Raw genomic sequence first — 17,548 nt, 5'->3', positions numbered from 1 at the left:
ACTTGGGGCTACTTGTGTTTTAGGCTTTCCCCTTGGCGGCCAGGTAGGTGCACCCACACATGTGAGGTACCGTTTTCATCGGGACACCTGTGGGAATGCGTGACGGTAGGCCATGTGTTGTTGGGGGCGTGTTTCGATGGGTGCGTCAAGCGAAATGTGCGGAAAATGCATTTTTTTCCCCAAATTTTGGACTTTGCGGGGGTGTCTGGGTAAAAAATTCTGGGGCGATGTGCGCAAATCATACCTCTGCGGATTCCCACAGGTATCCTCTTTTCGAAAATGCATGGGGTTCCCTGTTTTCCTCGGTGGCTTGGACACCCGAGGCCCATATCTGTACGTTGTGCCGGTCGGCAGAATGTCTGAGATTTCCCTCTGAAAACAGGCTTGGGGTTACTTGTGTTTTAGGCTTTCCCCTTGGCGGCCAGGTAGGTGCACCCACACATGTGAGGTACTGTTTTCATCGGGACACCTGTGGGAACGCGTGACGGTAGGCCATGTGTTGTTGGGGGCGTGTTTCGATGAGTGCGTCGAGCGAAATGTGCGGAAAAAGCGTTTTTTTCCCCACATTTCGGACTTTGCGGGGCTGTCTGGGTAATAAATTCTGGGGCGATGTGCGCAAATCATACCTCTGCGGATTCCCACGGGTGTCCTCTTTTCGGAAATGCATGGGGTTCCCTGTTTTCCTTGGTGGCTTGGACACCCGAGGCCCATATCTGTACGTTGTGCCGGTCGGCAGAATGTCTGAGATTTCGCTCTGAAAACAGACTTGGGGTTACTTGTGTTTTAGGCTTTCCCCTTGGCGGCCAGATTGGTGCACCCACACATGTGAGGTACCTTTTTCATCGGGACACCTGTGGGAACGCGTGACGGTAGGCCATGAGTTGTTGGGGGCGTGTTTCGATGGGTGCGTAAAGCGAGATGTGCGGAAAATGCGTTTTTTCCCCCAAATTTCGGACTTTGCAGGGGTGTCTGGGTAATAAAATCTGGGCTGATGTGCGCAAATCATACCTCTGCGGATTCCCACGGGTGTCCTCTTTTCGGAAGTGCATGGGGTTCCCTGTTTTCCGCGGTGGCTTGGACACCCGAGGCCCATATCTGTACGTTGTGCCGGTAGGCAGAATGTCTGAGATTTCCCTCTGAAAACAGACTTGGGGTTACTTGTGTTTTAGGCTTTCCCCTTGGCGGCCAGGTAGGTGCACCCACACATGTGAGGTACCTTTTTCATCGGGACACCTGTGGGAACGCATGACGGTAGGCCATGTGTTGTTGGGGGTGTGTTTCGATGGGTGCGTCAAGCGAAATGTGTGGAAAATGCGTTTTTTTCCCTAAATTTCGGACTTTGCGGGGGTGTCTGGGTAAAAAATTCTGGGGCGATGTGCGCAAATCATACCTCTGCAGATTCCCACGGGTGTCCTCTTTTCGGAAATGCATGGGGTTCCCTGTTTTCCTAGGTGGCTTGGACACCCGAGGGCCTTATCTGTACGTTGTGCCGGTCGGCAGAATGTCTGAGATTTCCCTCTGAAAAAAGACTTGGGGTTACTTGTGTTTTAGGCTTTCCCCTTGGCGGCAAGGTAGGTGCACCCACACATGTGAGGTACCGTTTTCATCGGGACACGTGTGGGAACGCGTTATGGTAGGCCATGTGTTGTTGGGGGCGTGTTTCGATGGGTGGGTCGTGCGAAATGTGCGGAAAAAGCGTTTTTTTCCCCACATTTTGGACTTTGCAGGGCTGTCTGGGTAATAAATTCTGGGGCGATGTGCGCAAATCATACCTCTGCGGATTCCCACGGGTGTCCTCTTTTCGGAAATGCATGGGGTTCCCTATTTTCCTTGGTGGCTTGGACACCCGAGGCCCATATCTGTACGTTGTGCCGGTCGGCAGAATGTCTGAGATTTCCCTCTGAAAACAGACTTGGGGTTACTTGTGTTTTAGGCTTTCCCCTTGGCGGCCAGGTAGGTGCACCCACACATGTGAGGTACCATTTTCATCGGGACACCTGTGGGAACGCGTGACGGTAGGCCATGTGTTGTTGGGGGCGTGTTTCGATGGGTGCGTCAAGCGAAATGTGCGGAAAATGCGTTTTTTTCCCCAAATTTCGGACTTTGCAGGGGTGTCTGGGTAAAAAATTCTGGGGCGATGTGCGCAAATCATACCTCTGCGGATTCCCAGGGGTATCCTCTTTTCGGAAATGCATGCGGTTCCCTGTTTTCCTAGGTGGCTTGGACACCCGAGGCCCATATCTGTACGTTGTGCCGGTCGGCAGAATGTCTGAGATTTCCCTCTGAAAACAGACTTGGGGTTACTTGTGTTTTAGGCTTTCCCCTTGGCGGCCAGGTAGGTGCACCCACACATGTGAGGTACCATTTTCATCGGAACACCTGTGGGAATGCGTGACGGTAGGCCATGTGTTGTTGGGGGCGTGTTTCGATGGGTGCGTCAAGCGAAATGTGCGGAAAATGCTTTTTTTTCCCCAAATTTCGGACTTTGCAGGGGTGTCTGGGTAAAAAATTCTGGGGCGATGTGCGCAAATCATACCTCTGCGGATTCCCACGGGTATCCTCTTTTCGGAAATGCATGGGGTTCCCTGTTTTCCTAGGTGGCTTGGACACCCGAGGCCCATATCTGTACGTTGTGCCGGTCGGCAGAATGTCTGAGATTTCCCTCTGAAAACAGACTTGGGGTTACTTGTGTTTTAGGCTTTCCCCTTGGCGGCCAGGTAGGTGCACCCACACATGTGAGGTACCGTTTTCATCAGGACACGTGTGGGAACGCGTTATGGTAGGCCATGTGTTGTTGGGGGCGTGTTTCGATGGGTGCGTCGAGCGAAATGTGCGGAAAAAGCGTTTTTTTCCCCACATTTCGGACTTTGCGGGGCTGTCTGGGTAATAAATTCTGGGGCGATGTGCGCAAATCATACCTCTGCGGATTCCCACGGGTGTCCTCTTTTCGGAAATGCATGGGGTTCCCTGTTTTCCTAGGTGGCTTGGACACCCGAGGCCCATATCTGTACGTTGTGCCGGTCGGCAGAATGTCTGAAATTTCCCTCTGAAAACAGACTTGGGGTTACTTGTGTTTTAGGCTTTCCCCTTGGCGGCCAGATTGGTGCACCCCCACATGTAAGGTACCGTTTTCATCGGGACACCTGTGGGAACGCGTGACGGTAGGCCATGTGTTGTTGGGGGCGTGTTTCGATGGGTGCGTCAAGCGAAATGTGCGGAAAATGCATTTTTTTCCCCAAATTTCGGACTTTGCGGGGGTGTCTGGGTAAAAAATTCTGGGGCGATGTGCGCAAATCATACCTCTGCGGATTCCCACGGATGTCCTCTTTTCGGAAATGCATGGGGTTCCCTGTTTTCCTCGGTGGCTTGGACACCCGAGGCCCATATCTGTACGTTGTGCCGGTCGGCAGAATGTCTGAGATTTCCTCTGAAAACAGACTTGGGGTTACTTGTGTTTTAGGCTTTCCCCTTGGCGGCCAGGTAGGTGCACCCACACATGTGAGGTACCGTTTTCATCAGGACACCTGTGGGAACGTGTGACCATAGGCCATGTGTTGTTGGGGGCGTGTTTCGATGGGTGCGTCGAGCGAAATGTGCGGAAAAAGCGTTTTTTCCCCACATTTCGGACTTTGCGGGGCTGTCTGGGTAAAAAATTCTGGGGCGATGTGCGCAAATCATACCTCTGCGGATTCCCACGGGTGTCTTCTTTTCGAAAATGCATGGGGTTCCCCGTTTTCCTCGGTGGCTTGGACACCCGAGGCCCATATCTGTACGTTGTGCCGGTCGGCAGAATGTCTGAGGTTTCCCTCTGAAAACAGACTTGGGGTTACTTGTGTTTTAGGCTTTCCCCTTGGCGGCCAGGTAGGTGCACCCACACATGTGAGGTACCGTTTTCATTGGGACACCTGTGGGAACGTGTGACGGTAGGCCATGTGTTGTTGGGGGCGTGTTTCGATGGGTGCGTCAAGCGAAATGTGCGGAAAATGCGTTTTTTTCCCCATATTTCGGACTTTGCGGGGGTGTCTGGGTAAAAAATTCTGGGGCGATGTGCGCAAATCATACCTCTGCGGATTCCCACGGGTGTCCTCTTTTCGGAAATGCATGGGGTTCCCTGTTTTCCTTGGTGGCTTGGACACCCGAGGCCCATATCTGTACGTTGTGCCAGTCGGCAGAATGTCTGAGATTTCCCCTCTGAAAACAGACTTGGGGTTACTTGTGTTTTAAGCTTTCCCCTTGGCGGCCAGGTAGGTGCACCCACACATGTGAGGTACCGTTTTCATCGGGACACCTGTGGGAACGCGTGACGGTAGGCCATGTGTTGTTGGGGGCGTGTTTCGATAGGTGCGTCAAGCGAAATGTGCGGAAAATGCGTTTTTTTCCCCAAATTTCGGACTTTGCGGGGCTGTCTGGGTAATAAATTCTGGGGCGATGTGCGCAAATCATACCTCTGCGGATTCCCACGGGTATCCTCTTTTCGAAAATGCATGGGGTTCCCCGTTTTCCTTGGTGGCTTGGACACCCAAGGCCCATATCTGTACGTTGTGCCGGTCGGCAGAATGTCTGAGATTTCCCTCTGAAAACAGACTTGGGGTTACTTGTGTTTTAGGCTTTCCCCTTGGCGGCCAGATTGGTGCACCCACACATGTAAGGTACCGTTTTCATCGGGACACCTGTGGGAACGCGTGACGGTAGGCCATGTGTTGTTGGGGGCGTGTTTCGATGGGTGCGTCAAGCGAAATGTGTGGAAAATGCATTTTTTCCCCCAAATTTCGGACTTTGCGGGGGTGTCTGGGTAAAAAATTCTGGGGCGATGTGCGCAAATCATACCTCTGCGGATTCCCACGGATGTCCTCTTTTCGGAAATGCATGGGGTTCCCTGTTTTCCTCGGTGGCTTGGACACCCGAGGCCCATATCTGTACGTTGTGCCGGTCGGCAGAATGTCTGAGATTTCCTCTGAAAACAGACTTGGGGTTACTTGTGTTTTAGGCCCTTGGCGGCCAGGTAGGTGCACCCACACATGTGAGGTACCGTTTTCATCGGGACACCTGTGGGAACGTGTGACCGTAGGCCATGTGTTGTTGGGGGCGTGTTTCGATGGGTGCGTCGAGCGAAATGTGCGGAAAAAGCGTTTTTTCCCCACATTTCGGACTTTGCGGGGCTGTCTGGGTAAAAAATTCTGGGGCGATGTGCGCAAATCATACCTCTGCGGATTCCCACGGGTGTCCTCTTTTCGAAAATGCATGGGGTTCCCCGTTTTCCTCGGTGGCTTGGACACCCGAGGCCCATATCTGTACGTTGTGCCGGTCGGCAGAATGTCTGAGATTTCCCTCTGAAAACAGACTTGGGGTTACTTGTGTTTTAGGCTTTCCCCTTGGCGGCCAGGTAGGTGCACCTACACATGTGAGGTACCGTTTTTATTGGGACACCTGTGGGAACGTGTGACGGTAGGCCATGTGTTGTTGGGGGCGTGTTTCGATGGGTGCGTCAAGCGAAATTTGCGGAAAATGCATTTTTTTCCCCAAATTTCGGACTTTGCAGGGGTGTCTGGGTAAAAAATTCTGGGGCGATGTGCGCAAATCATACCTCTGCGGATTCCCACGGGTGTCCTCTTTTCGGAAATGCATGGGGTTCCCCGTTTTCCTTGGTAGTTGGTCCTATCCCGGGATTCTGCTACAAAAGAAAGTGTCTTACTGTGCGGCATCGTGGACAAATACGACGGCTCAGCAAAGACCCTTTGTGCATTCCTGGATTCGTGCTTGGTCCACTTTACCTTCAAGCCCTATTACTTTTTGACCCACAGGGCCAAGGTGGGTTTTATAATCTCTCACCTTGCCTTAACCTGGGCTACTCCCCGCGTTAACTCTAGTGATGCCCTCTTGGACGACTACGATGGGTTTATACAGGCCCTTAAAAACATGTTTGACCGCCCTGAGTAGGTTTACAGCGCCCAGGAACACCTGTTAGACTTTCAGCAAGGTTCCCAGGATATGCTCACGTATGTGACCCGATTTAAACAGTTGGCTAAGGAAGCTGACTGGTCCGCTAAGGCGAGCTTTACCCTGTTCAGGAGAGGATTGAACGAAGAGATTAAGGATGAGCTGGCCAGAGTGGCATGACCAAGCTCGTTCCAGGCACTAATGGATCTTGCCATGCAAATTGACTTCCGTATCCAGGAAAGGAAGACAGAAAAGAAAAAAACCAGGGGAATTCCTCCCAAGGTATCATTTGAGAGTATCGTCAGAACGGACACCAACCCAGTCACGGAACCAGAGCCCATGCAGATTGGGGCCTTTCGTGGACCCATATCCCCGCAAGAGAGAATGAGAAGAATTCATACGGGCTTGTGCATGTATTGTGCCTCGGATAAGCATTTGGTTAGGGAATGCCCTCTAGCACCCCCTCGGCGTTCGGGAAACGCCAGCTCCCGATCCTAGATGGAGCAGAGCTTTGGGAGAGAGATGTTTGCTCCACATCAATTCCATCCTTGAACTCTCCTGGACAAAACAATTTGGTGATATTACAAGCCTTTCTATCACCCTCCAAGAATAAGACCTATTCCATTTTGGCCCTGGTGGACTGCGGAGCTATGGGGATATTCATCGAACAAGAATGGGTTACTAAACATCAAATTCCGTATGAGACACGAAGCACCATGCCACCTGTGGAAGCTATTGATGGAAGACCCCTCGCATCTGGGCCAATAAGCCTGCAGACGAAAGAGATCCAGCTTTCAATAAATCACCATCAGGAGCTGATTAGGGTTGACATCATTAAGTCAGCTCATTACCCCATGGTTTTGGGTATGCCCTGGCTACAGAAGCACAATCCATATATCAACTGGACAGCGGGTTCTCTATTCCTAGGCTCAGAGTTTTGCATGTCTCACTGCCTATCCCTGGAACCTCCGTTAACACACCCAAAGGAACCAACAAGGGAACAACAGACATCACTCATGGTGTCTAATGTCATACACGTTCCTGAGGCCTATCAAGGATATGCTGATGTGTTTTCAACTGCCATAGTCCAGGCCTTACCCCCACACAGACCTGAAGACTGCGCAATAGATACAGAACCCTCCGCAATGATTCCCTTCGGCAGGATGTTCATCCTTTCCGAACCCGAGAAAGAGGTCCTAAGAGAATACCTGGATACCAACCTTGAAAATGGCACCATAAGACCTTCAAAATCTCCTGCTGGTGCTTCCCTATTCTTTGTTCCCAAGAAGGATACCAAGGAACTCAGACCCTGCCTCGATTATCGTGGCCTAAATCAATGCACCCTCAAGGACCGGTACCTGTTACCCTTGATTTCGGACATCCTGGAAGCCATGAGAGGCGCGGTTATATTCACCAAGTTGTATCTCAGGGGCGCCTATCATTTGATTCGTGTCCGGGAAGGGGACGAATGGAAAACCGCTTTCAGAACACTCTTTGGCCATTATGAATATCTAGTCATGCCCTTTGGACTAGCTAATGCCCCGGCAATTTTCCAACGCTTTATGGACAGGGTGTTTTCTGACATGTTGTTTCTCTTCGTCATTGTATATCTGGATGACATATTGATCTCCTCCAAGGACCCTATACAACATGAAGAGCACGTGAAGGCAGTCTTGCAGAGACTTAGAGATCACAAACTCCTAGCCAAACCCGAAAAATGTTTGTTCCATGTAACCTCCGTTCATTACCTAGGATTTATCCTTAGCCCAGAAGGAATCGGTATGGATCCTTCAAAGCTAAAGGCCATGCTGACCTGGCCTGCTCCTGCTTCCGTAAAACAAGTTCAATCATTCCTGGGCCTTGCCAATTTATACCGCAAGTTCATATCTAACTTCTCCGAGATAGTAGAACCGATTGTTGCTCTCCTGAAGAAAGACACTCCCTTCCTCTGGTCTACACCACAAGAAACGGCGTTCCAGCGTCTGAAGACAGAGTTTACACAAGCTCCTATCTTGGCCCAACCCGATACTAGTCGACCCTTCCTAGTAGAAACGGACACCTCTAATTACGCCATAGGTGTGGTCCTGAAGCAAGAATTAGGAGATAAACTGGAACACCCAATTGCTTATCTTTCACGAACCCTGACTCCTAGTGAAACACACTATTCAGTCCTGGAAAAGGAATTGTTAGCCATCCGTCAAGCCTTCACTGAGTGGTGACATTTACTTCTGGGAGCTAAACATCCAGTTCAGGTCCGTACGGACCACCGGAACCTCCAGATTCTACAGTCTTTGGAGTGTAGGAATAGTCGTCAGGCGCAATGGGCCTATTTCTTTGCCCAGTACCAGTTCCACATCACTCATGTTCCAGGATCACAAAACCTAATTGCTGACGCCTTATCTCGACGACCAGACTACGAGCCCATTGAAGACAAGGCATATCCTGAGATGTTTTCCCCCCAAGATCTTTGTAGCCCAAGCAGTCAACCTCCTTGAAGAAATCCAATCTCAGCCCCAATCCTCTGATCTGTGGAAGGATATATCTAAGAAAAATCAATGGAATCTAAGGGTCCGGGAAGGGTATCTGTTCAAGGACAATGTATTGGTCATCCCTACAAAAAGGCTACAACAAAGAATAATAAACCTCTATCATGATACCCTACACTCCAGACATTGTGACATCGCCAATACCCCCCGTCTTATACAAAGGCAATTCTGGTGGCCTAGGATGAGATTCGACGTACAGAAGTACATTCAATCCTGTATTGTCTGTGGTCAAAATAAACATGATAACAAGAGACCGGCGGGCCTTCTACTGCAACCTACACTGCCAACCAGGCCATGGGAGATTATCGCTACGGACTTCATTGTGGAACTACCACCTGTGGATACACTACCATTATGGTTACCCTACACTTGTTCACTCATATGGCTCATTTTACACCCCTGCATAAACTGCCATCCTCCTCTGAACTAGCAGGAATCTTCCTGGAACACATATTCCATTTGCATGGACTCCCTTCCAAGATCATATTGGATCGTGGACCTCAATACATCTCACAATTCTGGAAAAGTCTCTGTCAGTGCTTAGGAATCCAACGCGCCCTTTCTTCAGGATATCACGCTCAGACCAACGGAGCCACAGAACGTGTCAATCCAACCCTGGAACAGTATCTTCGATGCTTCGCCACCAAGGTTCAGGATGACTGGTCCCTCCTGATACCCGTGACTGAATTCGCCTACAACAATTCCAACCATCCGGCACTTAAGACTAGCCCCTTTTATTGCAGTCAAGGTTTCCATCCATTGGTCCTGCCTTCTGTTCTTCCTCAACCTACACCAGTACCTACAGTTGACTCCTGGATCGAAACCCTTGTCAATATACATAAGGAGGCCAAGGAATTCTTGGAGAAGGCCAGAAAACAGACCAAGAAATATGCAGATTCCAAAAGAAGACCAGGCCCTTCTCATGCAATTGGTGACCAGGTCTGGTTGTCCTCAAAATGACTACCCCGACATCTACGGCCGAGTAAATTGGCCCCTCGATACTATGGACCATTTCCCATCAAAGAAGTTATAAATCCTGTTTCTTATCGGATCAAATTGCCAGACTCCTGGAAGAAAATACACCCAGTCTTTCACACATCTTTGCTGAAACCCTACTATCCATCCTCCCGGAAACCCTGCAAACCTCCTCCCATACTGGTCGACAACCAATTGGAATACGAGGTGTCCCAGATTTGTGATTCCAGGTATAGAAGGGGCCAGCTTCAATATCTGGTTGAATGGAAATGATATCCCCCTAGTGAAAGAACCTGGGAGCCTATGTCAAACATCAAGGCCCCTCAACTGCTCAGAAGATTTCATCTCATTCACCCGGGCAAACCTGGAGGTAATGGTCTTCGGAGGAGGCATGCTGTCATGAATCACAGAGTGAGCCCCTTCTGGGCTTCTTGGTCCCTGTCACAGCGGGCTTGCACTCAGTAATACTTCCAACATGGCCGTCCAGCGTAATCCCTTCTTGCTCCATGCGCTGGACGTAGCCTTTTCTACTAATAGACCACGCCTTCCGCAGCTCTGCACGTCTCAATGCTATTGCGAAGTAGCGACCAGACGTGTGCTCCATAGCTCGCGGTTCTTCTCCTTTTTCCAATCCCGCTATCCCTTCCTAGTCCTCCCCCTTCTACTTACCTCCTGGATTCCTCGCTAGCGTGCTTCCACTGCCTCCTGAATTCCTGGATTCGGCGTCCCGGAAACTGAACGCATTCTGGATTCGGAAGAGAATCGGGCAGCCTTCTTCAAGACCCGGTCCATCCGCAAGAAGGCATCGACCAAGGACACCAGTAAAGAACGGACTCAGGTGAGAAGGGGGGAACTCCTTGACACCTCTATTTTGGAATGGCCTCTTATTTTCTTCCAATAGATGGTCACCAGATTATCAATTGACTGAATCAGTTTGGCATGGTGTAATGGTTTATTGTTGGCACAAAGCATGCCTCGATTCTTCCAGTTAATCAGGTACTCCATGAACCCATTCCTGACATAATGAGAGTCAGTGATTATGGCTGCTTCTTTGAGTTGGTGATGCACTGCAGTAAGGATGGTTTAATGAACGGCCATCAACTCTGCAACTACTTTGGTGTCCCACTTTGTAACCAGCAGAGGAATCCGGGGTATTGTTTACCCAGGCATTCCCAATGCCAGCCACTAGTTCTTTTTCCCCGTTGTTATCAACATGGCAGGAGCACCCATCCATATAGACTGTGGGTATCCCCTGACGTATGTCTTCTTCATAGGCCTTGTGCAGGAAAGTTAAGTATGCCTTACAGGAAAGCCTTGCATGGACAGAATCCAGGAAGTAATTCTGGAATTTGTAAGGTTCCCTGCCCAGATTCTGTCACTTTGTAAATATTGCAAGGGTTGGTGAGGAGTCTCGACAACGATGTGCTCCCCCTGGATGAATGGATGGCAATTTGTCAATGCTTCTTCACGGCCAGGAGTGCCTTCTTGCAGTCATCGAATATTTCCACCTCAGAGTTTTGCTCGCGTACAAGATGACTTTGTTGACCTTGTTGTGCTTTTGGTACAACACCACTGTTAGGCAAATATCTGAGAACCCCATCTCCAAGAAGAACTCCTTGTACTTTATGGGGCAAGCCAAACAAGGAGCCTGGGAAGGGCTTCTTTTCTATTGTTTCACTGCCTCAAATTGTTCTGGGCTCCACTCCCACTTGTCTCTGGCCTTTAATAAATGGACCAAGGGTCGAGTGACCTTTGCATAGTCTTCAATGAACTTTCGACTCTAATCAGTGAGTCCAGGTAGGCTTCTTGATTCTTGCAGAGTAATAGGGTCTTTTAATTTCATTAAGGCTTCCACCTTCTTTGCCCGGGGATTAAGACCCTCAGGGGTGTGATCTCATGCCCTAAGAAGTTCACTTGGGCCTTACACCACTGTGCCTTCTGAAAGGACACTTTTGCTTTGGCTTTCTGCAACTGGGTCAGAACATAGCAGATATATGCTATATGTTGTTCCACAGTTGAGTTCTTAATCAGAACTTCATCTACATAGGCCAGGTGTCCCCTTTCGCCCAAGTCAGGCATAGCATTATGTAGAGAGATGTTGAACTCATTGCCAGAGTTTATGTAGCCAAAGGGGATTCTGGCCCATGTGCATTGCTGCCACCCCAAAGGTAAAGGGAAGCATGTACTCGTCTCCCCTCCTCATGGGTACTGTCCAGTAGCCGTTGGTGAGGTCAGTGTTGGTGTGCACCTTTCACCCTTGGATATGTGCCAGGCCATGATCGATATAGGGAAGTGGCCATCTTGACATGTGGACCTGTTTGTTCAACTCCCTCAGGTCTCCATTGGCCGTTTCGTTTGAGTACCCCAGTTTCAGATTGTTGAAGGTGCTGTGGATCGGACGAATTATCCCACAGGATTCTAAGTTCTTTATTTAATAAGTTGTTATAAACTTTCTTTTATTATTTTCATATGACATCAACAACACAAGTCCATATAATACACAACATGAGCCTCTGGATATGTTAGATGACAGTTTTCTTCTACCCCCTCCCCGCTTCCCCGGTTTATCTACCCCCTAACCCCCACCCACCCCTTGCCCCCCACATAACATTGGCGGTATAAAACAGGTGACCAAACTGTTCCGGAATTGTCCATCATAAATTCTCAGGCGTTTGGGATAAGTTCAGAGCCCAAGAGTTCAGCGTGTTCCGTTGTATTGAGCCCACATGCACTCCCCCCCAGGGTTACAATACTGAGATATTCTTAAATATGGCTGGTTTGTGCATTTGATTGTCCCTTTCGGCTGTTAATTCATGAAATGGAAGCCAAACTTTCACATAGTTCTGATATTTGTTTAGAGCTAAGGCAATAACTTTTCCCATTGCCATAATGTTCAACATACGCACCCACCACATCTCCAAAAACGGACCTTGTTCCGATTTCTAGCTGTGAGCCAGGGTAATTCTTGCTGTCATTAACATGTGAGTGATCAGCTTTGCGCTTGCTCCTTTTGCCCCATACACCCCTTCCACTATCACCCCCAAGAGTACCACCTTTGGACACATTGGTAGCTGCATATCCAAGATTTGTTTAATATGGCCTAGAATTTCCTTCCAAAACTTTGCTGCCTTAGGGCATGTCCACCACATGTGTCCCATGTCCCCCACGTGTCATCACCCCCTCCAGCACTCACTTTGGACCGCTGGGTTTGCCTTGTGCAGTCTCAGTGGTGTCATGTACTATCTCAAGTATATGTGTAAAATTTCAGGTTGTACCCTTCCAGTGTGGTTTGCCACTTACACCTCGGAGGAAGAAACTGGTTCACAAGTTTGTTCTCCTACATAGATTACAGTGATCTCTGGGACCTTGTTATTCTTGAAATGGAATTCTTCTTTCTCAGACTGTTGTTCGATTAAATAACAAGTACCATTCATGATTGGATAATTGGTACTAATTTTTTATTTTATGTTAAGGTTAGTTTGGGTCCAGAGGACCTTGTTAACCCAGTTTTTTCAGAGGTGATAACCTCCTCAGGAGATCGTTCTCAGTAAACACATGTGCCCTCTTGACGTGTGCCCTCTTGAGTCACAACTATCATCTGATGTTTTAATCGATGTCACACAACTTTTGTTTCCAGAGTCCCTTTGACGGAAATGTCATTCCAATCGAAAATTTGGAATTGTCTGAGAAGTGGTGTGAGGGGAATTTGGTGACCCTCTCGCCATCCTGAGTTTAGTTGGTCAAATGCCTTTTTGGACAGGAGGGTGGCTTGGGATCCAGTGTCCACCAGAGCTGATAATTCACACTGACCATACCTGACCGGTGTATAAAAGAGGCTTTTTTTCTCCTACAGTGTGCACAGAAAGTGTGAGTTATTTGCCAGGCCGGTGCTCATTTTCTTAATATTGAACGCTGACACTGTGTGATCTTGGGTGATTTTCTGTGTTGGAGATCGAGAATCTGTAAAGTAAACTTTGCAACTAACAGTGGGCAGATTTATGGAATCTTCTTTCTCCTGTGATCCTTTGCTGTTCCCTTTTACCTGGAGGCAGTTCTCAGAACCTGTTTGGGGGAGGGGGAGGACACCTCCAGTTCTATTTTGTCTGGTTCACATTTTTGGGGTAGAATACTTTTTTCATCTGGGTCGGTATCCATATTTACCGTGTCCCACTCAGGATCTTTTGGGACCCATTTTTTTGGGAGGCATCCCACCATTTCTAAAAGCCATGGTCTGCTTACCTGAAGCCTCCAGGGACTCTTCTCTTTCAAAGGGGATTATCATGAACTTCTTCGCAAAGTGGGTTCTTCTTTGGCCTCTCCTACTTACCCTTTTCTCTTTGGGTTCTAATTTTCCGGGGGTAGATGAGTCACTTTCAGGCCGAGCAGTTTCTAGAGGTTCTGTATGGGTGATAAAGGAAGCTTTCTCTAGGGCTTGGTGTCTCCCTTCCACCCCAGCCCCTCCTCAGGAACCTGTGGTTTGTTGGACGTTTACTCCTGTAATTTCCCCTCTGAGGCATCAGCCCTGGGAGTTGGGGAATTCTGGGAAGCAGGGTTAGGTTGAGGGTTCGACTGAGCTCTCAGTATGCGCCCCAGGATGTCAGTCAGTTGCTGGACCTGTCGCTCCAGCTGAAAGACTTTTTTTGGGATGTAGGGGGGTCTCAAGTCATACCTCTGCTGCTTCCAAAAGGGTAACTGACCCTTCTACCGGAGTAGCTCGGGAAAATTTCTGCCATAATTTTACATCCTGAATCTCCCGTCTTCTGGCTGCAGGGATCTATTGTCCTGGAATCGGGGAGAGAGAGGAGGATTATTTTGGAAGTTCTGGTTCAGAGATATCTGGGGAAAAGGTTGAGGTTGGGTGGTAGTCCAATACTTCTCTCCTGAGGGAAGCTTGGAGGGAAGTTTTACGTGGCACTACTTATCTGATTAGTTCCCCCCTGGGCTGGGGGAGTGTATATATACCCCAGGATTGGCTTGGTACCCCTTTACCTATGGCTTACATAGGTGGCAGGGTCAGAGGGATCATTGTTCTGGGACCCTGCCTGACTACCATTCGATTGGGCCAGGGTGGGGGATCCCTTCTGCCTTCCATTTTGCTTGGTGTCAGGAGGGTTACTTTTAGGCCTCCTGTCTCCTGGCCCAAGGGAGGGGTAGATCTCACCTCTGCCACATTCGCAGCAGCAGGTGGGTTAGAAGGTTTAGGGGGCTTTAGGGGTGTTTTTATTCTTTCTGAGCTTCTGACCTCATAGATCCTTCTGCTCAAAGGTCAGATCTAGGGAGTGGGGACAGTTTCCAAATTAGTGTTTTAGACCCCCCTCACATAAAGGCCTGTGTTGGGGAAGTTGGGCAGTTTCGAATTTTCTTTTGTGAGGCCAATGGCACCCCTTGGTTAAATACAATGTTGAAAGACTGGTGACAATTGGGAATTTCATTTAAAGATAAGAATACCTTTTTATCTCAAAGCAAGTTTTGGGAATGGGTTTTAGTTGGGAATGTTCATATTAGGAAGGAACAGCACTATCTCATTGGAGAAGTTGGTGGTGAACAGGAAAATCAAGCTACCGCAATTACTTTAAATTACTATTTTGTATTTTCCCGCTAGAATAGAGTGTGAAAGTTTCAAATTCATCCAAGTTCTCTCCTGCATCAATCTACTTGGGAGTTAATTAAATTAATATACAGTCAAATATGCTAAGGGTCTACACAATTTTACCCCCACCCACTAATGGAAAAGAACCCACTATGAAAGGTAATGAGTGGATTAAATAGATCCCCATGCTGACATTTGGTTGGATAATCTACTTACTTTCAGACATCGCTGGGCTGGCACTAATGGACTGAGCAGGGCTTCAATCCTAAGGAAAAACTGGGTTCTGGCCAGCACTTCAGTCAATGGTCCACAGCAATACTCCCTCTATGGTTCCAGGGAAGTCTCAAAGCCTTTGTTTTCTAGTCTTCCTCAGCAATATCTACCAAAATGAAATTTCAGTAGACATCCTAGTAGACAAATAGTTTGTGAGAATGCCACTTGGCTCCCCCGCAAGATAATAGACACACGCAAGTAAAACGCTAGATGCAACCAGTTAAGGTAAGAGACTATCAACAAATAACAGTCTTTTTCACGAAGTGTCAATGTAACTTGCAAAGCGCTCGTATTAAACGCTGCTATGCACAATGCTCAAACAATGAACATGTCACCGAAACTTGCAATGTGCTTGTGTTAAATACTGCTATGCACAATGTTTAAACAATTAATGTAGAATTGAAATTATCCCTTCAGGCTAATGTTATTTTGGCGCTGTCTTCTATCTGAGTTATTTTCAACAACTATTCTTATTAGTGGTTTCTTTGGATTTGTTTACCAGAACTCAGTAAGACGCGACTTTCAGTACAGTATTTTTCCAAAAAGTTCTACAATTTACTGTTTGTTCCAAGCTTATATATGTCGCCTTGATAAACCAGACCATCCAAGCCAATATTTTTCTAATTATTATTTTTGAGTTCCGGTGTTCGGCAGACATTACGAGTACTAATCGTACTATGGCAGAATATATGAAAAATCATCAAGAAGAAACTGCCAACTTATTTACACCAAGGGGTAACATGACCCATGCATTTTGTAATCCAACACAGAAACAGGAAGATTTGAGAGCACTATTTTTTAAGTTGGAAAGATTTTCAAAAAAGGAAATTGATAAATATTGGGAAATAGTTTCACTAGAAAATTATATCAAAAGTGAACTTATCCCAAGAGGACTGCAAATCTTAATTCTCCCTAACTTCAGTAATGAGCAAGATAATGATCGTGCAGACCTAAGGGAGAAGAATTTAAATTGCAGCTTGAAGAAAATGATTGAACTTTTAATTGAACATGCTACAAGAGAACATAAAAAGAGTAATTGAATTGATAGAAAAGACCAAGAAGGAAATCACGGAAAAGAAATCACCAGAGGCTACGAAAGAGAAAAATTACAATACAATGCATGATATTCTGAAGAGTTAGCAAGATGAAATACAATTGAGGAAACTTCGGAAACATTACAGAGACGAAAGAGATTATACAGAGGACAGAGTATACACGTTCCAAACCAAATATAATCAATATACAAAGGCAGGATCTAAACCAGTACACCAAACACATCCTCAGCCAGCTCAGATGTAGACTCTGAAGGAGAGACATCTACTACGGAAAAAGGGAACATAGAAGAAACAGCAAAGAAAAATAACAATACACGGTACATGAATCAAATCAAATGCTACAAAAAAGGCAACAGGAACCAAATCCCCAAGCAGGTCCATTTTCAGTTACCAACGGATATGGCATCAACTATATCTACACAAGGCGGACAGGAAGGAGGGGGGCACAAGACCTCACAAATCAAGGACCGCAAGAAAATACAAACAAAAGATTCACCAGAGCAAGTGCCAAGAAATACAACAGGACCAAATAGCTAGAAATCTTGTCATCAATCTATCTAAAAGAGAACTAACGGAAGATGAAACAAAACTCTTAAATAAGGGACTTTCTTTTTCTCCAATCACCTGGTTCAATGATATTGATATCCATATTGATTTACTTAAGTTTGCACGGAAACTAAAACTTAAAAAGTTCTTTGCAACCAAAGCACCTAGTGACTACCAGAAGAGTATACAGGTAGAGCAAAGTGACCTTACCATCAAAGAAATTGAAGAGATACATCTCCTCAGATCGATCAGAGAATCGGATGATTGTGACATACCGCAAGTGCTTCATAATTTAAATATACAACCTGATATGCTGTCAAAAAAAGAATTGAACCCACCATCGAAATGTGTGTCCCAGCTGCCAGCAGACAATATCACAATATCATTGATACTTTCTATAAAGCAGTAAAGGAAGAGTTCTACAAATTAAAGACACAAAGAAAACATCAGAAAGGATCAACCCACAATTTGTCCCCTGAAGAACATAAAGCGCTACAAAACTTAGCAATGGACTTATCCATAGTGATAAAGGAAGCGGACAAAGGGGGCAATATTGTCATAATGGAAAGATCTGATTACTTAGAAATGGCCAGACGACATTTGGAGACACCTGGATGTTATGAGGT

Source organism: Ambystoma mexicanum, chromosome 7p, assembly GCF_040938575.1.
Source record: "Ambystoma mexicanum isolate Mex_15411 chromosome 7p, UKY_AmexF1_1, whole genome shotgun sequence".
Taxonomy (NCBI): domain Eukaryota; kingdom Metazoa; phylum Chordata; class Amphibia; order Caudata; family Ambystomatidae; genus Ambystoma; species Ambystoma mexicanum.
This window is presented reverse-complemented; position numbering follows the sequence as displayed.